Raw genomic sequence first — 25,011 nt, forward strand, 5'->3', positions numbered from 1 at the left:
TGTGCGTGTGTCCTGGAAATGAAGACACTGGGTGGTGTTTAGGGATAAGTGAAATCAGAGAGATGGGACGCGCACGCTTTGTGTGCCCAGTGCCTTGGATTTGGGAATTGAGGAAGGGATCAATAACAATAAGAGGGAAGAACAAGAAAATTGAGGAAGTAGAGACGACACTTCCTCTTCTTTCAAAAGAGCCTGAGTCTCTGCTCAGCTTCTAATTGTGGTCCTGTGTAGACAGAGCCTCCAGAGCTGTGGCTGCGTTGGGTGGAATCCTAGCCTTTGCTTCAGTGGATTATGAGTTTTCTGAACTCAGGGATAACCATCCAGCTCTTGGATTTACTCTCTTTTTCTTGCATGTAAGTAAAATCACTCCTTGGCTGATGTATCAGTTGTCACTGCTTGGCTTACCAAGGAGGCAAAGCAACTGATACCCTAGCGCTCTCTCTTTCAGAATGGTGATGAGTTTTAATGTGACTTTTGGGAGATCATACAATGTTGGCTCAGCTCTTCATGAACCTGCTTCTGGGAAGTCCAGTGTTAAAATTACTCTTTAATATCCTGGGAGAATGGTTGTATACTCATTCTGCTTTTCCCCTTCCTGAACGGATGTTGTATTGACAGGCACTTGGACTGCAGACCATGGGTTTGATTTAGAAAAGCTCAGTTTAACACTTGTTTGGGTCCTGAGGAGTTTGCCTGGAAACACTCTGTGGCCACCCTCTTTGGAGAAGCTGTTCTCTTTGTGGAAGATTCCCCTTTGTAGGCAGGCAACTGGAGCGGATTTTACTCTTAGGGAAAAGTCACAGGCTTGAAATCATACCTGTACGGAAATGAGAAGTTAGGTCATGTTGGTCCTGAGGTTTTTACCAAGTGCATCTGGAGCATCTGGTTTTCTTTGTGTGCATGGGAAAGAAATGTAATTGTAGGAGTCAGAGTTACTACCCGCCAAGGCATCTTTGACTGTAGCAGTGGATTTTCTTTTCTACAGGGCCCATGTGTTCCTACTACTGTCCTAGGCAGTGCACAGTCATATATAGAGTCTGATTCCTCTACCACTGATTATTTTACATAGAAAATAGGAACAGAAAGAATACGGGTTTCTTTCATGCAAGTGAGGAGGAAAGGGACTTCAGTGTATGTATTTGTTGAGGTACTCATTCTTTAATGGCTGTTCTAATTTTCTTCCTTTCCTTTCTTTGTATATCCAGTGTCTTTTCTGGGGTGGGGTGTGTGTGTGTAAACTGTTGCAGGAAGCTGCATTAAGCAAATGCACATCAGCTAAGTCTGGAAATAGGAAGTTCTTTCCTGTGGTAGTTTTCTGTGGCAATAAGAGATAAGAAATTACTTCATGACGATTGCCTGAGACTTTCCTTTTGACGCGGGTTTCCTTGAACAGCTCACTTCTGCTTTCCATCCAGCATGGAGGCTAGACTATAGGAACTGGTAACGTCAACACAGGCTGACAATTTGCAAGCGTGTTTCACATGCAAACAGATGTGAAGATGAAGAAAATCCTAAACAATGGGCTCTCCGTGTAGAAAAAAAATTCACAAATGGTGTATGGGGGGGTGTTTCCTATACACTGAGCGTTCAAAATAGTGTCTGCCCATAGTCTGCTCTCTGTCAGTCTTTATCAAATGGATAAGTGATGGGGATTGTTCCTAAAGTGAGTGTGGTAGGATAACCTTTGCTTTCTCTCTGTGACTCTGACGCTTAAGGAAATGCTTGTTGGAAGTCAAAGTGAAGGAAGGGAGGTGGTGAATATTACGGGGAGAAGAGAAGAAAGGGTCTATAGACATGAGATGAAAAGAAGTGGTGATGGAGGTAAAAGCCCTAAGGGTGGCGGTCTGGTGGTGATGGCGGTGGTGGGATGGAGTTGGAGCTGCTGGTGGCGGCGGGTGGCGGTGATGGCGGCGATGGTGGCGGTTGACATGGCGGTAGAGTGGAGGTGATTCTGGGAAAGCGATATATTTCTCCTGGCTAGGAGAAAACACAGATGTGGAGTCCGACCCATCTGTTCAAACTCTATGAGCTCTGGACCTGTACAGTGGTAATCAGAACACTGAACTTTTGGGGTTGTGTGTGAAAGTCACATATCCGACTGCCCACGGTCTGCTCCTTCATGGGTCTTCACTAAATGGCATTTGTCAATATATTTTCTTCACCTTTCAAATCATCACAGCCACTTTAAAAATTTGGCCACCAATTTGTATTTTCTTCTTTATGCTTTTCAGTATTTTCTAAATTACATAAATAAGCATGATTCTTTTAAAGAATTATGTATTAATAGCAAATGTTATGAGCCTCGTTATCAGGATGGTTAAGCACATGACAGTAGATCTATATAAAGGAACACCATCACTCCACAGATGTTAATGAAAGTATTGTCATTTATTAATGCTAAGTAGAAAACAGCAAAAGCACAACTTTCAACTACGTAAAAATGTAGAGAAGCAAGATTGACGTAAATATGCTAAAATGTTACTGTATGATTAGTGGATTTATAGCTATTAGTTAAAGTTGTCTTTGTACTTTTCTTTTTTTTTTCCAAGTTTTCCATTAGTTGAGCATATCTGGGCTACTTTAATAATCTGAATACAAAATAAATGTTGCTTTAAACTAAATGAACAAAAATTTAATCCTCTTTTAATCTTTCACCGAAAATAAAACAAAAACAGCGTTTCAGTTGTAGTGTGCTAATGTTTGTGGTTCATTAAAATCTAAGACGTGACACAATTGATGTTATTTAATGTTGTATGGGGATTCCTTCTGAGATTAAAACTGGTACGGAGTCACGTGATCTCTCTAACGTGAAAATAAACAAATAAGATCCCACGGGGGGCTGACTGGTCTCATTAGTGGCTAGAATCACATTAAAAAAAATGGGTTGTTTTCTCTGGATGATTTATAACAGCCTCTAAGCATGTATTGAATGACTTTCTAGCAAGTTCAACAGTCAGTTCCATACCATAGTTCCATAGTTAATAGTTCTAAATTACACTTAGACTTGCCAGCATAAGATTAATTACTTCTTTAGGGCATGTTGACTTATCTTTATCATCTTGGCATACACAGGGAGAAACTGGAAAAACAGTTTTGTGAAGTTAAGAGATAATTCTTGTCGTTAGGATCTTGGCCATCTCATCTCACAGAGCCAGTGACAGCCTGTCACCCTGGAGGAGTCTCTGATCAGACTCTAGCCTGCAATCAGACACCCAGGCTCCTAGGTGTTGAGCAACTCTCCTTGGTCTCAAAAATGATCAGGTGAGAGATATTTGCCATAGAAACAACTGAGATACAAATGTGACCAAAAGACAAGCCTCCCAAACTAAACAGCCGTTGAAATAGAAGTAGTGGAAAAGTGAAATTTAGCCAGATTAAACTCACCCCCAAATTGCTAGACTGTGGGTAAGCCCTTTCAAAAATGTCTGAATACATTAGTGAGAGTGGGTTAAGATTAGAAGCGAAAGAATTAATCTAATAGACAAGAAACCTCCTGCCCAAGCATCCCAGCATGGAATATAACTTGCACTAGAAATAGCACAATAGCCTTTTGAATAGAGAGTCCATAGCGTTTTCAGAACACTGCATGTGCGGGGCATGGAGTAAGAACCGACGATATCACTGAACACCCGCTCTGTTCCAGGAACCATAAGCAGCACGTTTACTAGTACATGAACAATTTCAGTCACTTCTCAAAACATTCCTGGGAAACAAGAGTTGTCCTCTCCAGGAGCCCAAGCCCAGAGAAGAAAAGTGCCCTGTCTAAACTACGTGAGGCAGAGGCAGAGGCAGAGATGGGGTTCGAACCCAGATCTTTGAGTGTCTCCCCCGTGGCTTGGCCACTGTGTCACAGGGCCCTAGGCTGTTTTCATTCACAGTAGAGATTTTCTTACATCAGCTAGCAGTTTGAGGCCAAAAATTTGGGGCAAAATCTGGGTTCGAGTAGATGCCTGGTCTACTTTGAAATCTCTTTAAGTGAAATTCCTTTCCATTTCCTGACTGAGAAGGTAGTGAAAAGGACGACTTCTTTCTTCTTCAGGGAACTTTCTGTGCCCTACAGGATGGCAGGTATGGTTAGCCTACTTTCTAGGCTGTCTGGTGGTACTATGTAGGGACTGCCACTCAACCGGAGGGGAAGGAAGGGGCCTGGGGGACAGTAGCATTCATGGCTCTCTGGACCATCCCTGGGTAGTTTGAAACCCCCATCAAGGCAAACGACAGTTTCATCACTGCAAGGATCCTCCTTGTGGCCCCTTTATATAACTTATCCAATCTGAAAACATCCAATTTTCATTCTGAGTGTTGATGGACCCATACTGATGGGGCTTTATATTAGGCTCTGTGTATCCATGGGAACAGCATAGGTCCAGGGGTTAGGAGACCTGGGCTGCCCATGACATATGACAGTTGGGTGCTACCAAGAAAGGCATTTAACTTCTTTATACATAAGTCTTCTCATTAAAAAAAAAATGTCTAACCAGTATGTTTTCTGGTGGGGAAGAAAGTAAAAATGTTATAAGCCAATGGGGTCTTCTTTCTTCACTCCTGTTCCAGTTTCTTACCATGTAGAGACTCCTTTGGCATACAAGAGTTTTACTGACAGAAGAGGATTAAAGGTAGTAGGGGGTGTTATGGGCTGAATTGTTATGGGCCACCTTCCCCCCAAAAGATATGCTAAGCCCCAAGCCCCAGTACTTCAGAATGTGAATTTACTTGAAAATAAAGTAGTAATTCAATTCATTAGTTGAAGTGAATTAAGGTGCGGTCCTAATGGATGGGGCCCCTAATCCAGTATGACTGATGTCCTTATAGGAAGGCAGCCCTGTAGAGACACACAGACAGCTCATGACAGTAAAGACCGACATTGGTGTGTCATAGCTTCAAACCAATGATTGCCAAGGAACTGCCACCTAGCACCAGAAGTTTAGGAAAAGGCAAGGGAGGATCCTTCCCTAGGGTTTCAGAGGGAGCATGGCCCTGCCAACACCTTGATTTCCAACTTCTGGTCTCCAGAACTGTGAGAGCATAAATTCCTGTTGTTTTGAGCCACTCAGCTTGTATCCTGTAGTATTTGCATTATGTAGTATTTTGCTACGACAGCCCTAGAAAACATACAAGGGGAAAGAATAAAAGTCATTTTCAGTGCTAGTGATAAACTCATCTGCATTGTTGGCAAGCACTTCTAGGGACCAAATCCAGCATGACTCACTTCTCTGACTTTAACCTGTGGCATTGGGCCTCAAACAGTGGAGTCACTTCCTCTTTGAATGGGAATGAATAAAGACACTACACAATGAAACACATTTACAAAATGAAAATCAGGCTATTGTAAAATCTATAAAAGGGCATCTTTTCATAAATTGAATCTAGCTAGAGATTCCAGATTATTGTACCAATGTGGTCATTTGCTAGATAGGGAACATTTGTGTCTACTTGAGGGGATATTTATTTCCTCAAGTTGTATATTGGAGGAAAAGTTTAAGTATTCTGACTTGGAAAATAATGCAGTGTGATGGTACTTTGGTCCAAATATAAAATCTAAATCTTAAAGCATATAGCAAATGGAAACTCCCCAATTAATATGCCATCAGGTCATTAATTAATCTAAAATGGTTTAATCTAAAATTATTGAGTCCTTTGATACATAACATTAATTTGGTACCTGCCTAGCTATTTTTATGACAGCATAAATAGCCAGGATTTCATGCATATTCTTGGGTTTCTCTGCAACATAAGAATCTCTTAAATCCCCCTTTCAATAGGGTTTAAATTACTCTAATTCTTATTACCATAATTACCTCTAGCAGAACAACATTCTTCTAGCAGGAAAACATCATTGTATGAGGCTAGTCATTTAATCTACACAAAATTTAAAAAAAATATATTTTTGATTCCCCTTTTATTTTTTTTAAAGATTTTATTTATTTGAGAGAGAGAGAGTGTGTGAGCAAGCATGTATGGCCAGGGAGGGGTAGAGGGAGAGAGAATCTGCATCAGACTCTGTGCTGAACACAGAGCCTGATGGGGGGGGGGGTTCAATCTCATGTCCCTGAGATGATGACCTGAGCTGAAACCAAGAGTTGGGGGCTTAACCGACTGTGCCTCCCAGGTGCCCCAGGCTTCTTTTGTTTGTTTGTTTTGCTTCCCCTTTTAATTGGTCCATATTCAATTTTCTTTAGACTTGTTATTCAGTTTATATAATCTCTTTCAAAATGCATGACAGATATTTGTGAAATTCTATTTTAAATTTGAGCAGGGAAGTTCTTTTTTTCCCTTATAGTGAAGGAAAATTCTTTCTTAGGAGTCTTATGCTCTGATCTCTAATGTCAGAAAGAATTAGAACACTTAACCATTTACGGGCAAACGTATGTATTGATACTGAACCTTGGTTTAAAGTAGGAAAATTGACTTCTCAGAAAGGAGAGCAACGAAGCTGACTCAAAATATTTCCCAGGAAACTCAATTTAACATTGTTCATTCCTATAGAATGTAATTCGGTGCCACATGTCACAACTCACTTGGCTGAACTTACACTAAGTCATGTTTTAAGAAGGAAACCTTTAATCTTTCCAAAAATTGAACTATCATCATGAAAACCATACTTTTTAGGCTACTTGTTTATGATTATTCTGTTGGTATACCTCAGAGCATAGCACAGTATTGGGGAAGTTTGCAATAATTTTTATAGTCTGATGACCATGTATAGTCTCATTAATTTCTTGACCTTTTTTAAAAAAGATTTTATTTATTTATTTGACAGACAGAGACCACAAGTAGGCAGAGAGGAGGAAGCAGTCTCCCCGCTGAGCAGAGAGCCAGATGCGGGGTTCGATCCCAGGATGCGGGGCTCGATCCCAGGACCCTGGGATCATGACCTGATCTGAAGGCAGAGGCTTTAAGCCACTGAGCCACCCAGGTGCCCCTCTTGAACATTTTTGAAAATTCTGTTCTTTTAGCAAATTAATAGTTGCAACAAGAACATTTTACTAATTCACTTAAAGTGCAGGTCAGTTATAACAACCTTGCTTTATCTACCTGTTGAACGCTTGAAGCAAATTTTTCTAAAAGCCTTGTTTTCTGATTCTTTGTTGGACCATAAACCCCAAACTCTCTTGCCAAACTCTCTTTCACAAAAAAGAGAAGGCACGTAATTGGTCTCACTAGTGAGTACGAATGTTAATCATGTAATGTGATAGGAGACCCTTTTTGAACATTCAACATTCACCACATGGCCTATCAAATAACTAATATTTTCCAGGTGTTTCATTGCTGAGAACGAACAAGATTACATTTTAAGTTCTCTTATATGAATTAACTATCTTTTCTTGGTTAGATTTAGTTACAGCTAGCTGTCGAAGAGAAGGATCTGAACTTGAACTCTCTTGGTCAAATGTGGCCCAAGTTTTCCAGCTAGAACTAGATTTCACCCTGGAATGCAAGCTACCAAGGTTTTCTGCAGCTGGATTTTCAGCTTGATTAATCAAGTAGAGCTGCTTTTGCGTAGGTAATGGGGACTTGAGAGGGAATTGTCAAGCAAGGTCTGAGCTAGGCACAAGAGCACCATTTAGTTTTATTTTGTGAACACTCGGAAACATTCCACAGTTAGGTACAAATCGTTGCCTTGAGAGGAACGCCAGACCGCAAGCTATTCTGAGCCGGGAAGCTAGCAAGCTAGTATGAGGAGAGAGACACCAGAGCATTTACCAAAGCTGAGTAAGTGAGCAGAGCAAGTAGGCCTTGGGGATGCCCTCTGAGGCGACTTTGCTTTCAAGTTTTGGTATTGTTCATAACAGCAGGGTTCTAGACATGGATATGGTCATTTCTACTTTGCAGTAAATACTTACTCCTGTGTGCTTTGCGTTGGGAGCAAATTAGCAAGAACTTCCCCTCTCAATCCTGGATGAGATTGGGTATAAAGTATCTCTGTTTATTCCCCACGGGCTCATGTTTCTAAACCACTGCTCTCAAAGTCTCCACTTGGGTCAAATCTGGGGCCCTTCTCTGTACTCATCCTCCTGGATTTGGCATCTTTCAGGATTGGTAACATACTCCAATTATCACTTCTGTAGGGCTCAGGACTCAGGATTTTCTCCCACTTCTACCTTAATGCCCTATACTCTCTCTCTCTCTGATTTCTCCCTAAGTCTTTCTGTCGACCATAGCCTCTGATCTGATTTACTTCTTGGTTCTCTGTCTTGCTGTCTCTAGAGTTTCTCTCTTGGGAAGTTCCCTGACCTCAATTCTCCTACAATTGTTGTTTCACAGAATGATTGGAAAACTCATCTTTCCAGTCTTGATCTAACTGGTTTCCCATTCAGTTTCCTCTTGCTAGCAGGGTTGTGGATACACACTGACATTTATTGTCATGCTTAAAACCAAATTATTACCCGGCATTCTCTGGATATCCTCCATAGACTCTTCCAAGAATTCATGGAGAGTTGTTCAAAACAAATGAACTTGGTGAGGTATAGTTTTTTTTAAAAAAGCCATTAGGTTCTCGTCTTCCCTCACTTAGGGGTTAACAGCATGTTTCTCCAGTCATACTGTATTATGCGTTGATATTGTGGGCTTGTGCCTGTCCCTGGGTCAAGTTAGCTTTGATGTCTGATACTTCTCTTCCTGGCCAACTGGTCCCCCAAGTAAGAAAAACTTTCTTCTCTTTCCATGCCTGTTCTCCCCAATCAGTAGTCCCCAGGCAAACTTGGCTATGGCCAAATATCTTTTCTTTCCCTTGTCCCCAGTGTCTGTACTTTCTTTTCATGATTATTCAGGTACCTTGGACTAATTTCTCTGTTGAGCTCTACCCCTTACTTGGCTCTTCAGCTTGCACTGGGTGTCCTGGTATAAAGGAGAAATTCGTGATTCTTTGGCTTACTTGAATGTCTTATGTCCCACGGGGCTTTGAATAAGTATGACAAAGTCTTGGGTTTAGCTGTCTTTTTATTATGCAGATATTTTCATTTAAAATCTGCTCTATTCTCTTGAAGAGCCTAGAGAAATGTCACATATTGATATTTTGGGATCTGTATTTTAGGATTAGGCAAGTAGGAAGCTGCTTTCTCAAAAATAGTTCTCTAAATTTTGTGTTTGCTTTTGTTTTTGTTCTATTCTATCATAGGGAGACCTCCTACTAAATCCTAGATGCTTGTTCACATCGAAGCTCTGAGCTGTGACTGCTTCACAATCTACTGAGTGTGTGTGTTTATTTTCTTATACTGATACAGTCTTTGTACTGTCTGTACATGGGGCAGACAGTAATACATCCATGGAGGAAACTGAGGCTCAGAATGGTTCAGTGTTGGGTCTAAGCCATGCTGTTAGTGAATGGCTGAGCTGAGTCTTGAACTCCAGTTGGCTATCTCTTACAGGAGGTTTTTTCCCTTTGGAGAATTCTATTGCCTGGCTCTTATCAATAAGTTGTCTCTACTGATTTAACATCAAGGTGAAGTCTGAGTTCAAGCCTAATCATCTTCTGCCCCTCACTGTCTCCTAGCCTGGGTTATCCCATCAGGCATGTGTTCTCAGCCTTACACTTGCCTGGGTTGGGAGGCCCCTACTCACCTGTCTCATAAGCTTGATGTTAATACTTACTGCATGGAATCAGACGCCAAACACATTTTAGCTAGGAGGGAATTTAGACTCTCTTTACTCTAACACTGCCACCTTATGGATAGGGTACTGAGGCCCAAACAAATTCTGGGATTTCCCAAATGTGTACAGCCTTTTGGAAGTGAGGCTCGGTTCACAGCCTAGATTTCCTGAGTCCTAGGTGTTCTTCACTGTGAAATCTGGGCTAACATGAACCTATTCTTGGAAGAGAAAGGTCTTTTATAAGTTAGTTACACCAATGTGAGAATTAGCCATTCAGATTCTTCCAAGTGAGCACTAAGTCAGATTGCCAAACCAGCTGGCCTGCATGTCGAGCCTTGAGCTGACAAGTGCCTGATCCAGCTCCCCTATTAACTGCCGAACAGAAAGGTGGCATAATTTATTTTTTAAGGGTTTTTCAACTCTTCTCATTTAAAATGTCTTTCTAGATAATAAGGTATTGTTCTTTGAGTAGGAAGATGGTAGATTTACTTTTTTTCATCCTTCTTCTCTTCTAAAACTCTTTCTTTGTCAAGGCTTTGCATGCACAAGCTGTTCCAGGTTGAGGGCATGGTCTGTGACAGAGGAAAAATTGAAATGGATTGGCTGTTGTGAGGATGCAGCCCATGACTTTAGTTTCAATAACACTCTGAAGACCATCAGGAAATGAAGCCCATCTAGTTTCACTGTGCTTGGAGAGGATACAGACCTGTGTTTCCACAGGTAGGAGTTAATGCTGGCTTTTCTATTACAGCAAGTTTCTTTCAAGTGTCCCTAACCACCATCCCCTTGTCCCCATGAAGCCTGCTTCAGGGTCAGCAGAGTATCCATATTTTGCAAGCCATTTTGAAGACATCCCAGTCATACATCTCTTTACTGACAGCTTTTCCAGATCCTGTAATGCACCCTTACAACAGAGAACCCTACTCAGGCTCCCTTTCTCTCTTGTGTCTCCCTCATTAAGTGACAACTTCTTTTATGCTCAGAAGGTATTTGTACTGACTTTCTATTTGGTAGTTTCTCTGTGATTTGGAAGTCTGCATAAGATGGAGGTGGAGAAGGGCACTCTTAATTGGCATAGAAGAGATGGGAATTCAAGCAGAACCTCTACAAAATGCTTGAGTCTTTGAAGGAGAGAATCTCTTCAAACTTTTTCAAGATATTTAAATCAGAAAATTTTCATTTTTATTTTTTGTTATTTACTTTTAAAGATTTATTTACTTATTTGAGAGAGAGAGGGAGAGCAGGGTGGAGGGAGGGGCAGAGGGAGAGGGAGAGAGAGAATCTCAAGCAGACTCCCCACTGAGTGAGGAACCCCATGCAGGGCTAGATCTCACCACCCTGAAATCATGACCTGAGCCGAAATCAAGAACTGGAGCTTAACTGACTGAGCCACTCAGGTTTCCCAGAAAGATTTTAAATACATACCCGAAACAACCAATTTTAGTTTCTTGATTTATTAAGTTTAGACTCTCAGATAAGTATTTGTCATTCGCAGGCTTTCATCAGAACTTGCATTTGCTTCATAAAAAGTTATCCATAGGCCAAATGTCTTGCAGGGTATGTAGTAGGAAAATGTCATGGTCCCTGATTTCTTAGTTGCATTTGTCTAAATGTGAATTAACAAAATTGTAGCAGAATATTCTTGATGGGAACTGTGTCATTTCCATATGGAAATAAGATTCCTTTATTAGGGTTCACCTTTAGCTAATAGACTGGAAAATGCTGAGTCAAACTTTAGGACTAAGCAAGGCTGTTTTTGCCCCAGGAAGTATTGGAAGCATTGTGTAGTGATAAAAGTTAAGAGGTAATCATCACGTAGAAGTCTGGTTCCATGTCTGAACATACTCGTGAGGGGCCCAGTCAGAGAAAATTCTTGGGCTGGTTTTAGAGTTGCAACCAGTAGAACTTTCATGGGCCAAAGGTTAGTTGAAGGAGAGGCTATACTTTTAAAAGTACTGTTGGTATTCTGTTAAAAGGAAGGTTGTTTCCCTTCCTATTTTGTTTTGAGGGAGTGGTGTGAATTGGATCTCTTTTATCCCATACTTAAAAAAATTGGATTCTGCATTTGTTGTTATTGGTTATTGTAGTGTTGTATCAGGGAACATTATCCCTATGAGGAAGTATTCTATTCTGGTAGGCAATATGGGATTTCAGTTTGTCCCACACCACACGTACTTAGTCTTTTCATTTTCTTCTTGCCCGGGGAACAAGAGCGTGCTCCTTGCAACAGAGGTATGTTGTGCGGTAATTTTGTACAGGTGGAAGTTTCGGGTTGGCTAGGAGCTAATAAGAAATTTTAACAGCATGGAATTCTAGATCAGGGCCAGAAAGTGTTCTGGAGTTTACTGAGAGGAAAACAAAGATTCAAAACTGAAACTGGTCCTGATTTGACCTCAGACTCTACATTCCCCTGATGTGAAGAGATCTCTTAATTAACATAGAGTTGTCAGGAAATCTGTACTTTTCCTCATTTGCTTCCTCAGCCTTTGGAGCCTTTGGACCATAACAAAAGCTGGTGTGGGACTGTTTAACGGTCAAATAGGTAGGGATTCAGGTAAGAAATACCCCATTTTATTTTTTGTATGAGCAATCTAGGAAGTCATGACAAAGTTGCTTGTGTGAATAGTTAAAAATGTTATTCTTAATCATTTTACAAGGAGGTAACTTCAAACTTTTTTCTATTTCCCAGAAAAATTAGAACCTAAACCAATACCTTTTTGTGCAGTTTGGTATTAAAGATTGTTTCTTTTTGTAGTCTTCTAAGATTTATGCTTAGTAGCCTTGAAAAGAGATTTAAAATATTTTTTCCTTGGTATTTATAATAAGCCAATCAGTGTTTTAGGCTGAGTATCACTCTGTATCATGTTAATCAATCATAAAGCATATTTTGGAATTCCCTTACCAGGTTATTATTTACTTGACTGTGTTTTGAATCATTTGACTGCATCGAAGGCTTAAGTTGCTTCATTTTTCTAAGGTGAAATCAAGAATCTAGCATAATAAAGTGGCATGGAAACCGCAGATATCATCTGGCATCAACTCATATTTGAGACCGAAGAACCTGAGACTGGAGAATGTGGGAGTCTTCAGTGAGGTCACAGTGCTAACTTGTGGCAGAGGGAAGAGAGGAAGAAAGAGAGGCTCTCAAGTTAGGCAAACTTCTTCATGAAGGATTTTGTGTAGGGCCACTGATAAGCTTGTTGCAAGAATTCTCTGCCTTTAGTGTCTGTGGTTCTTAGTCACGCCGCTTCAAAGAATGAAGAAGTGGACCGGATGAAGAGTGGTGGGCAGCAGAGGAAGGTTTATTGAGCAAGAGCACAAAGCTCCTGGAGAGGGAGGGAAGCCTGAGAGGGTTGTCCTAGGAGTTTCCAAGTTCTGGGATTTTTATGAGTGCTTTTGCGGAACTATCTTAAGCAATCAGGGTGTGCTGAGTCGTGCCAATCAGGGCTCTGGTCACGTATCTGTCCACCTCTTTGGTGAATGTCTACGTGCTGATGGTCTTTTTGGGCTGACATTTGGGGACTTCTGTCTTAATTGCCCCTTGCTTGTGATAAGAATGAATGCCTTGTGGTTAATTGTTTTATTTTAGAACGTTTTGCAGAAGTCACTTCTGGAAAGGCTGCAAAGCAGAATGCTGATGTGGTCTGTAGAAGCTGTACAATAGGATGTTAGTGCTGTTTGATCTTAGCTGTCTTGACTCCATACCTTCCTGTTGGGGACCCTGGCCTTGACCACCTGACTGTCCAACTCATAAGATGCTGACATGCCTTGTAAATCTCCAATGTAGAGAAAATTTTTAATTGTAGGGATTTTTTTAATAAGATTTATCTATCCATTTCTAGAAAGAGAGAGAGAGAAAGAGAGAGTGAATAGAGGGAGGGGCAGAGGGAGAGAATCTTTCAAGCAGACTCCTCACTGAGTGAGCTCAAAACGGGTCTCAATCCCACCACCAGTGAGTTCATGACCTGAGCTGAAACCATGAGTTGGAGGCTTAACCAACTGAGCCACCCAGTCACCCCTAATTGTAGGGGAATTTAATAAGCAGATTTCCCCAATTTATTGGGCAAGGAACACCTTCTTGGCAGAACTGAGCAAGCCTAGGGCTCATTAACCATGCTTTAGAAATACTGTTCTTTACCTTACTCCACCCTTCAACCAAAATATGTTTTGTTTTTGTTTTTGTTTTTTGCAAGTGAAACAGTCTTAACAGCTGTAATTTCACACTTTGTTGGCCCTATTGTTCTATATCTAGGGGAAAAGATATGGGAATGCAATGGAAATGAGAACAGTAAGTGACTCTGGAATTGTTTTTGTTCTGAATCTTCAGGACTTGAATTAGATTTAAATCCTGAAAAATGAATTAACTGGTAAGGGAAGGAGAAGCTTCTTAATTCTTTCAATAGGTAAACCATAAAACAAAGACAGAGAATCAGCAATGTTTTGTTGCAAGGAGAGCAAAATTCTTAAATGATATGAATACATATGGAGGCATATAGGATGAACCTTGTCTTGCTTCTTCTAACTCAGCAAAGCTCATCCAAATTATGATTATGACAGCTGTGTCAGTAAGAAACTATAGCAACTACTTTATATGAAACTAAGTATATTCACTTAAATTAAGAAAAGGGAAGAAACATTCATGAAGTTGCAGTCAAAATTATGGAATAGAATTCATTAGAAACTTTTATTATCCTCTCCCCAGGAGCGTGTTATGCTCTGAGGACAGAGAGTCACGTTTGTTGCCCACTATATGTATGCCCTGTGCTCAAAAGAGTGATTGGCACAGAGCCAATGCTTAGTAGATATTTGTTGAATAAAATAGTTTATTTTATTAAGTAGTCATTCTTTATTGATAAGGTAATGCAGACTTTCATTTAAAAATTTAGTCATTATGAAAGAACACAGGATAAAAAGTTATGTTTACTCTTCATCCAGGACTTCCAGACTCCCATCATAGAAGAAACCGTGATAATCCTTTTGCATAATGTTTTTCTAGAATGTTCTATGCATATCTAAGCATATATATGTTGGGTCCCCCAAAACTGGTTACCCCAATAATGGGTCCGTGATTAAAGGAGCGAGACTGATATAAGGCGAAAGTCAAGCAAAGCTTTATTTCGCGCCAAGCATCAAGAATCTAACCGAACGTTTGGGGCCGCACCCGTTACAAGAGAGGGCGACCCTTCTCTGTTTCACAGACTAGCTTTTAAGGGCAAAGGCCATGCAGTTGGGCCTGGCCACGCACAGGTGGCCAATGAAAATGTAACACACAGGAAACTCCAGTGATGCTAGGTGACCAATTGAATTACAATTTACCTTGTAGACATTTGAACCAGCCTATTACACCTTGATTAGGATTGGTGCCAAAAAGGTTCCCAGAGGGCGGGGGTCCCTACCCCTTGGTAGCTAAGGAGACAGTATGCAACCCCCCACTGATCGGATGTCTCCACCTGGCCCGACCCACCCTTTTCTGGGCTTTGTTACCTGGAGCTGGTTTCAGGGACTTGTTTCCAAGTAAACCCCCTGGGGGAAGGGGGGGCAGGGACAGTTTCTAAATAGGTCCTTACATATACATATATGTGTGTATATATACACATAGACATTTATATATATGGTTGTTTTTAAATAAGTAGAGGCACACTATATAGATTGTTTTAATGTTGATTTTATTCAATTAAATATCTAAATGACAGACTTTAAGAATTGCTTGCAATAAATGAAAAATTATGTAACATTGACATTTTGTTTTTCATTTCTTCATGATTTCATATGTTATAAACCATTTGTGTTTCTTTTCTATGAACTGCTTCTAAGTTCTTTGTCAATTTTTCTATTGATTTAATGGTCTTTTATAACTGACTTGTAAGAGGTCTTTATATATGAAGGAAATGAGCTCATTGTCGTATGTGTTGAAATATTTTTCCCAGTTGATCATTTGTCTTTTGACTTTTTATGGTATTTTTTTTCTGTGCAGAAGAAAACCATTTTTTATGTAGTCATATTCACTAATCTTTTTGGAATTTGGGTTTTGTGTATTGCCTAGGAAAGCATTCTCATCTCCAAGGGGAAATAAATTCTCCTAATTTTCTTCTAATAGTGTTATCATTTTATTTTATATACCCAAATCTTTGACTCACCTCAAATTGAATTTGATGAAAGTTGGCTTTATTAGATGTTTTCCAAATGGCTCATCAGTTGATTAAGCCACATTGCTAAATTTTAATGTGTTTAAGCATTCATTTAAAAAAATTAACTTTGTTATTAAGGAAAATTCCAAACTTATAAAAGTAGATAGTGAAGAATGAGGAAGATGACCTGATGGGTAAGATTTTGACATTTTTTACTTTATCTGAAGACTGGAAATTTTCATTTCTTTCATTTTAACAACTTCAGTGTGTAGGTTGGAATAACAAGGGTGTGTTATTTGAAATTGATTCCTCACATTGCTCCCAATAAGTAAAACAAACAACCATTTCCAGAAAGGAAAACTTAAAAGTTTCCATAATTTTTAAATGCTGTAACAGTGATGATCACAGGGAGCAAAATATCAAACAATATAATTCTATTTCCATCCTTATTATCTCTCTATTACTCTTCACTTCATGATCTTGGGGGTACCTACAATCATATGGAAAAATCTGACTCACGAAGAACAACATCAACAGAATTCATTTTGTTAATTTTCTAAAAGTCTAAGTGGATTTATGAAGAGCAGCTAATGCTTAGATGACAGTACATGTTGGTGTATTTTGTTATTTTGTATTTTTGACACTATTTTTTATTTTTATCTTAAATATTTTTCAACACGTACCTAGTTAGATTTGGTGAATGGAAGGCACAGCTAGTGTTAAAATGTGCTACATTAAAATATAATCATTGCCAGAGAATGAGAAGATAAGCCACAGATTTGGAAAAATATTTGCAAAGGCATATCTGATAAAGGACTGCTATCCAAAATATACAAGGAATTCTTAAAACTCAACAAAAAAGAAAACAAACAACATGATTAAAAAAGTGGGCAAAACAGAGGTGCCTGGGTGGCTCAAACCTTTGGCTTGGGTTGTGATCTCAGGGTCCTGGGATGGAGAACCGCTTCAGGCTCTTTGCTCGGTGGGGAGCCTGCTCCCCACCTCTCTCTGCCAGCCTCTCTGTCTACTCATGATAGATCTCTCTGTCTTAATAAATAAATAAAATGTTTTTAAAAATGGGAAAAGTATTTGCACAGAGACCTCACCAAAGATACAGAACAAATAAACATATGAAAGATGCTCAACATCTTATGTTGTTAGTGAAATGCAAATTAGAACAACCTATTAGAATGGCCCAAATTCAGAACACTGACAGCAGCAAATGCCAGTGGGGATGTAGGGCAACAGGGGCTCCCATACATTGATGATGGGACTGAAAAAGAGCACAGCCATTTTGAAAGACATTTCAGTGGTTTCTTACAGAATAAAATCTATCCTTGCCATACAATTTGGGCAAGGACAATATCCTTGCCATCCTTCAATTTCACTCCCTCATATTTACCCAAAGGAGCTGAAAACTTATTAGCTGCACAATAGATGTTTATAGATATTTGACAACATAGTTGCCAAAACTTGGAAGGAACCAAGATTTCCTTAAGAGAGGAATGGATAAACAAACTGGCACATCCAGACCATGGAATATTAATGAGGTGTTAAACAGAAATGAGTTATCAAGCCATGAAAAAACATGGAGGACATTTAATAAATCTTCTAAGTGAAAGAAGCCAATTTGAATGGGCTACAAACTGTATGATTTCAACTGTATGACATTCTGGAAAAAGAAAAATTATGGAGACAGTAAAACCCACAGAGGTTGATGGGTTGAGGGGAGGGAGAGGATATTTAGGCACTGAAAAATATTCTGTATGTTACTACTCTAGTAGACACACTCCATTACTGATGTTTCAAAACCCATGCAATGTACAATACCGAGAGTTACCTGTCATGGGAAATGTGGACTTTGGATGATAATGAGGTGTCAGTGTAGGTTCATCAATTGTAACAAATGTATCACTGGTGGCAGGAAAGAGAACAGTGAAGTCTCATGGTAAGGTGAGTTTTCTAGTTTTTTCTGGCAGTTTTTATCAGTTTTTGCTACATGTATTTTGAAATTCTGTTATTAGCTGTATAAACTTCTTGCATTTTTATATCTTTTAAAAGTTAACATATAATGTATTATTTGCCCCAGCGGTACAGGTCTGTGAATCATCAGGCTTACACATTTCACAGCACTCACCATAGCACATACCCTCCCCAATGTCCATAACCCAACCACCCTATCCCTATCTCTCCACCCCCTAGAAACCCTCAGTTTGTTTTGGTCTCTTATAGTTTGTCTCCCTCCCAATCCCATCTTGTTTTGTTTATTTCCATCCCTACCTGCCACAGTCCCCTGCCCTGCCTCACAAATTCCTCATATCAGAGAGGACATATGATAATTGTCTTTCTCTGATTGACTTATTTCGCTTAGCATTAATACTCTCTAGTTCCATCCATGCCATTGCAAATGGAAAGATTTAGTTTTTTTTTTTAACAGCTGCCTAGTATTCCATTGCATATATATACACATCATCTTTATCCATTCATCTGTTGATGGACATCTAGGTTCTTTCCATAGTTTGGCTATTGTGGACATTGCTGCTATAAACATTCAGGTACATGTGCCCCTTCAGATCGCTACATTTGTATCTTTAGGGTAAGTACACAGTAGTAAAATTGCTGGGTTGTAGGGTAGCTCTATTTTAAACTCTTTGAGGAACTGCCATACTGTTTTCCAGAGTGACTGTGCCAGCTTGCATTCTCACCAACAGCACAGGAGTGTTTCCCTTTTTCTGCATCTTTGGTGATATCTGTTGTTTCCTGACTTGCGAATTTTAACCATTCTGACTGGTGTGAGGTGGTATCTCACTGTGGTTTTGATTTATATTTCCCTGATGCGGAGTGATGTGGAGCACTTTCTCATGTGTCTGTTGGCCATTTGGATGTCTTCTTTTCAGAAATGTCTGTGTCTTCTGCCCATTTCTTGATTGGATTATTTGTTCTTTGGTTGTTGAGTTTGATAAGCTCTTTATAGATTTTGGAGACTAGCCCTTTATCTGATATGTTATTTGACAATATATTCTCCCACTTTGTTTGTTGTCTTTTGGTTTTGTTGACTGTTTCCTTTGCTGTGCAAAAGCTTTTGATCTTGATGGAGTCCCAGTAGTTCATTTTTGCCCTAGCTTCCCTTGCCTTTGGTGATGTTTCTCGGAAGAGTTTGCTGTGACTGAGGTTGAAGAGGTTGCTGCCTGTGTTCTCCTCAAGAATTTTGATGGATTTCTGCCTCACATTGAGGTCTTTCATCCATTTTGAGTCTATTTTTTTGTGTGGTGTAAGGAAATGTTCCAGTTTCAGTCTTCTGCATGTGGCTGTCCAATTTTCCCAACACCATTTGTTGAAGAGACTGTCTTTTTTCCATGGACATTGTTTCCTGCTTTGTCGAAGATTAGTTGAGGGTCCACTTCTGGGCACTCTATTCTGTTCCATTGATCTATGTGTCTGTTTTTCTGCCAGTACCATACTGTCTTGATGATTGCAGCTTTGTAATAGAGCCTGAAGTCTGGGATTGTGATGCCACCAACTTTCTTTTCTTTTCTTTTCTTTTTTTTTTTAAATTTTATCTTATTTTTTCAGCATTCCAAGATTCATTGTTTATGCACCACACCCAGTGCTCCTTGCAATAGGTGCCATCCTTAGTAACCAACACCAGACTCAACCCATCCCCCTACCCTCTCCCCTCCAAAACCCTCAGTTTGTTTCTCAGAATCCACAGTCTCTCATGGTTTGTCTCGCCCTCTGATTTCCCCCAACTCACTTCTCCTTTCCATCTCCCCATGTCCTCCATGTTATTCCTCATGCTCCACAAGTAGGTGAAACCATATGATAATTGACTTTCTCTGCTTGACTTATTTTAATCAGCATAATCTCCTCTAGTCCCATTCCTGTTGATACAAAAGTTGGGTATTCATCCTTTCTGATGGAGGCATAATATTCCATTGTATATATGGACCATATCTTCTTTATCCATCTGTCTGTTGAAGGGCATCTTGGCTCTTTCCACAGTTTGGCAATTGTGGCCATTGCTGCTATAAACATTGGGGTACATATGGCCCTACTTTTCACTGCATCTGTATCTTTGGGGTAAATACCCAGTAATGCAATTGCAGGGTCATAGGGTAGCTCTACTTTTAATTTTTTGAGGAATCTCCACACTGTTTTCCAAAATGGCTGCACCAGTTTGTATTCCCACCAACAGTTTAAGAGGGGTTCTCTTTCTCCACATCCTCTCCAACACATGTTTTTTACTCTCTTGTTAATTTTGGCCATTCTAACTGGTGTAAGGTGTATCTTAATGTGGTTTTGATTTGAATCTCCCTGATGGCTAATGATGATGAGCATTTTTTCATGTGTCTGTTAGACATTTGTATGTCTTCTTTGGAAAAGTGTCTGTTCATGTCTTCTGCCCATTTTAAAAAAAATTTTTAAACATTTTATTTATTTATTTGACAGACAGAGATCATAAGTAGGCAAAGAGGCAGGCAGAGAGAGAGGAGGAAGCAGGGTCCCTGCTGAGCAGAGAGCCTGATGTGGGGATCAGGACCTGAGCCAAAGGCAGAGGCTTTAACCCACTGAGCCACCCAGGTGCCCCATTCTGCCCATTTTTTAATGTGATTATCTGTTTTGTGTGTGTTGAGTTTGAGGAGTTCTATATAGATCTTGGATATTAGCCCTTTGTAGTGTCATTTGCAAATAATTTCTCCCATTCTGTGGGTTGCCTCCTTGTTTTCTTTTTCAACATTCCTCTGGCTATTGGGAGTCTTTTCTGGTTCCATATAAATTTTAGGATTATTTGTTCCATTTCTTTGAAAAAAATTGATGGTATTTTGATAGGGATTGCATTAAATGGTGCATTGCTTTAGGTAGCATAGACATTTTCACAATATTTGTTCTTCCCATCCATGAGCATGGAACATTTTTCCATTTTTTCGTATCTTCCTCAATTTTTTTCATGAGTACTTTATAGTTTTCTGAGGACCAATTCTTTGCCTCTTTGGTTAGATTTATTCCTAGGTATCTTATGGTTTTGAGTGCAATTGTAAATGAGATTTTCTCTCTCTTCCATCTTGCTGTTGGTGTATAGAAATGCAACTGATTTCTGTACATTGACTTTATATCCTGACACTTTACTGAATTCCTGTATGAGTTCTAGCAGTTTTGGAATGGAGTCTTTGGGTTTTCCATATAAAGTATCATATCATTTGCAAGGAGTGAGAGTTTGACTTCTTTCCTGATTCAGATGCATTTTACTACTTTTTGTTGTCTGACTGCTGAGGCTAGGACTTCTATACTATGTTGAATAACAGTGGTGATAGTGGATAGCCCAGCCATGTTCCTGACCTTAAGGGAGAAGCTCTCAGTTTTTCCCCCATTGAGAATGATATTCACTGTGGTTTTTCATAGATGGCTTTTATAATATTGAGGTATATACCCTCTATCCCTACACTGTGAAGAGTTTTGATCAAGAAAGAATGGTGTACTTTGTCAAATGCTTTTTCAGCATCTATTGGGAGTATCATATGGTTCTTGTTCTTTCTTTTATTAATGTATTGTATCACATTGATTTATGGATGTTGAACCAAACTTACAGCCCGAGAATAAAACCCACTTGGTTGTGGTGAATAATCCTTTTTACTCTACTGTTGGGTCCTATTGGCTAGTATTTTGGTGAGAATTTTTGTATCCATGTTCATCAAGGATATTGGCCTGTAATTCTTCTTTTTGATGGGGTCTTTGTCTAATTTTGGGATCAAGGTAATGCTGGCTTTATAAAATGAGTTTGGAAGTGTTCTTTTCATTTCTATTTTTCAGAAGAAGAATAGGTATTAATTCTTCTTTAAATGTTTGCTAGAATTCCCCTGGGAAGCTATCTGGCCCTGAGCTCTTGCTTTTTGGGAGATTTTTGATGACTGCTTCAATCTCCTTACTGGTAATGGGTCTGTTCAGGTTTTGTTTGTTTGCTTTTCCTTTCTGTTTCAGTTTTGGTAGTTTATATGTCTCTAGGAATGCATCCATTTCTTCCAGATTGTCAAATTTGTTGGTGTATAGTTGCTTATAATATGTTCTTATAATTGTTTGTATTTCTTTGGTTTTGATTGTGATCTCTCCTCTTTCATTCATGATTTTATTAATTTGATTCCTTTCTCTTTTCCTTTTGATAAGTCTGGTCAGGAGTTTATCAGTCTTATTAATTCTTTCAAAGAACCAGCTCCTAGTTTCATTGATCTGTTCTACTGTTCTTTTGGTTCCTATTTCATTGATTTCTGCTCTGGTATTTATTATTTCTCTTCTCCTGCTGGGTTTAGGCTTTCTTTTCTGTTCTTTCTTCAGCTCCTTTAGGTGTAGGGTTACTTTGTGTGCTTGACACCTTTCTTGTTTCTTGAGAAAGGCTTGTATTACTATATACTTTCCTCTCGGGACCATCTTTGTTGTATCCCAGAGATTTTGAACAGTTGTGTTCTCATTTTCATTTGTTTTCCTGAAATTTTTAAATTCTTCTTTAATTTCCTCATTGAACCATTCATTCTTTAGTAGGATGTTTTTAGCTTCCATGTATTTGAGTTCTTTCCAACTTTCCTTTTGTGATTGAGTTCTAGTTTCAGAGCACTGTGGTCTGAAAATATGCAGGGAATGATCCCAATATTTTGGTACATTTGAGACCTGATCTGTGACCCAGGATGTGATCTGTTCTGGAGAATGTTCCATGTGCACTAGAGAAGAATGTGTATTCTGTTGTTTTGGGATGGAACATTCTGAATATATCTGTGATGTCCATCTGGTCGAGTTTGTCATTTAAAGCCTTTATTTCCTTGTTGATCTTTTGCTTAGCTGATCTGTCCATTTCAGTGAAGGGGGTGTTAAAGTTCCCTACTATTATTGTATTATTGTTGATGTGTTATCTGGAAGTCTTTTTCTATATAGCTCTCTTTTTTCTGTTCCTCTGCCCTGTGAACTCTGATTTCTTTGGTGTCCCCAGCAAAGAGGTCTTTCTTAGTTTCTCAACTTTGAGTTCTCAACTTTCTGAGTTGAGAAAATCCAGAAAGATGTTTACACTCTGCCTAGGGTCCCCAACACTTCTTTGGGGACTGAAAGCTTTCTCAATGCACTAGACTCAAGTGATCAAATGATGTTGAGACTTACCTTATTTTTTCTATCTCTCAGGGATCACTATTCTACATTTCCTGACTTCCAATGCCATGAGAGCCATTATTTCTATAGTTTGTGCATTTTTTTAAATATTTTATTTATTTATTTGACACAGAGAGAGAGAGATCACAAGTAGAGCAGCAGACAGAGAGAGAGGGGGAAGCAGGCTCCCCGCGGAGCAGAGAGCCTGATGCGGGACTCGATCCCAGGACCCTGAGACCATGACCTGAGCCGAAGGCAGCGGCTTAACCCACTGAGCCACCCAGGCGCCCCAGTTTGTGCATTTTTGTAGGTTTTTTTTTTTTTTCCAGGAAAGGGGATAAATCCCATATCTGTTATTGTATGTTGACAGGAAATACATGTACTTATGAGGGGTTTGGGTTACCTGTTCTCTCTACCTGTAGAACTCTTCCTCTTGGACTTCACATGACAGATTTTTTTAGTCATTTAGATCTTAGTTAAATGTCAGCTCTTTAGAGAAGTTTTCTCTGATCCTCAATCCAAAAGAGCCACCCAGATGCTATCCCTTTGTCATTTTTCTATCCCTTTGTCTCTGATACTACTTTCTGGTATCTCCCCCAAATGATTTAATTATTAGGCTTTTTTTTTTTTTTTTTTTTGCTTCTTTGTTTTTTCACTAGATTATAAACTTTAAGAGATTAGGGAGGTTGTAGATCATATTCACACCAATTCCTTATTGCCTGTAGCAATGCTTAATGCACAGTGAGAATTTGACATGCATTTATTGAATGAATAAATGAATGAATTCTTATTTTTGTTACGTTGCTAACTTTATAATTACTACTCAAAATGTGGTCTATAGATGAGTGCTAGTTCACAAACTTACTGGTCCACAATGAAATAAATTTATAAATTGAGAGTAACTTTAGAAACTTTGTACCAATTCCGTATAAGAATGTTGTGACTAGGGGTGCCTGGGTGGCTCAGTGGGTAAAGCATCTGCCTTCAGCTCAGGTCATGATCCCATGGTCCTGGGATCGGAGCCTCATGTCAGGCTCTCTGCTCAGCTGGGGGCCTGCTTCCTCCTCTCTCTCTGCCTGCCTCTCTGCCTACTTGTGATCTCTGTCAAATAATAAAATCTTAAAAAAAAGAAAAAAGAAAAAAAAAGAATTTTGTGTCTATTACATCTAGTAGTAAAAGTTTGAGTTCTTGTAGTTTGTGTGTCTTTTTAAAATTTTATTTTCCTGGTAATTAATTTTGTCTTTTATAGAAGTGTCTTCTAAGGATGGGTTAGAATTAAAAAGATAAACTGGCTCTCTCAGGTTGTAGATAGTTAAATAACTTCTGGCTTATATGCTATTGGGAAGAGTATTGAATTTTTGAAAGGAATCAATTTCAGGAAAGTCATTTATTTTCCATTTAATTCTGACTCATTACACATGAATTTGAGTTTTCATATGCACAATGAGGGTGATGGACCAGATCAGGAGTTACTACTTTTCTTTTTTTATACTCACTTCTTTGGAAGCTAATTAAGTTTCACTTCCTGGAGGGGAATGTATCTATGCATATTGTTGGGAATTTTTCTGTCTTAAGGACTTGTTTCTTCTTTATTTATTATTCAGTCTTTTATTTATATCAGCAAGGACTCATGAATACTCCTTTATATCTTTGGTTAGAATTCAGTACTATGTTATTTACTTTGTTGTTTAAATTGGTCTAGTTTTGGTAGATTGGCTTTTCAGATTGACTAATGTACCCCTTGGACATGTCTCTATACTTTTGTTTTTTTGAGCAGTTCCTTATTAAGTGCACAATTTTAGATTTTAGGAATGGATATACCTATATAAACACCATTCCACTCAGAAGTAGAGCTTTTCTAATATTCCAGATGTTTCCCGAGCCTCCTTCCTGTAAATTTCCACCCACTATAGGCAACCACTGTTCTGATTTTTTAACACTATAGATTAGTTTTCCTCTGATCTTGAACTTCGTAGAGATGGAATCATATAGTAGGTAAGTAGGTACTCTAGATGCTTCATGTTGTTTTGGGTGTTAGCACTTCATCTTTTTTTGTTGCTGAATATGATTACATTGTTTGGATATATGGTAATGTGTTTAACCATTATTTTCTTGATGAATATTTGAATTTTTCCAGATTTTTGTTATTATAGTTAAATTTCAGTGA

The 25,011-nt window shown here is 39.1% G+C and overlaps 1 protein-coding gene across 2 annotated transcripts in view; it reads left to right on the forward strand.

Moving 5' to 3' along the window:
- Nucleotides 1-208: 208 nt before the first annotated feature.
- IPCEF1 (interaction protein for cytohesin exchange factors 1) overlaps nucleotides 209-25,011 on the forward strand; it is a 186,734-nt gene continuing 161,931 nt past the window's right edge. For both annotated transcript variants that reach the window (XM_046006850.1, XM_046006852.1), the window contains exon 1: nucleotides 209-353. The gene's annotated coding sequence lies outside the window, so the exon portion shown is untranslated. The remainder of the gene's footprint in view (nucleotides 354-25,011) is intronic.

This window comes from Meles meles, chromosome 5 (genome assembly GCF_922984935.1).
Source record: "Meles meles chromosome 5, mMelMel3.1 paternal haplotype, whole genome shotgun sequence".
In the NCBI taxonomy this organism is placed as follows: domain Eukaryota; kingdom Metazoa; phylum Chordata; class Mammalia; order Carnivora; family Mustelidae; genus Meles; species Meles meles.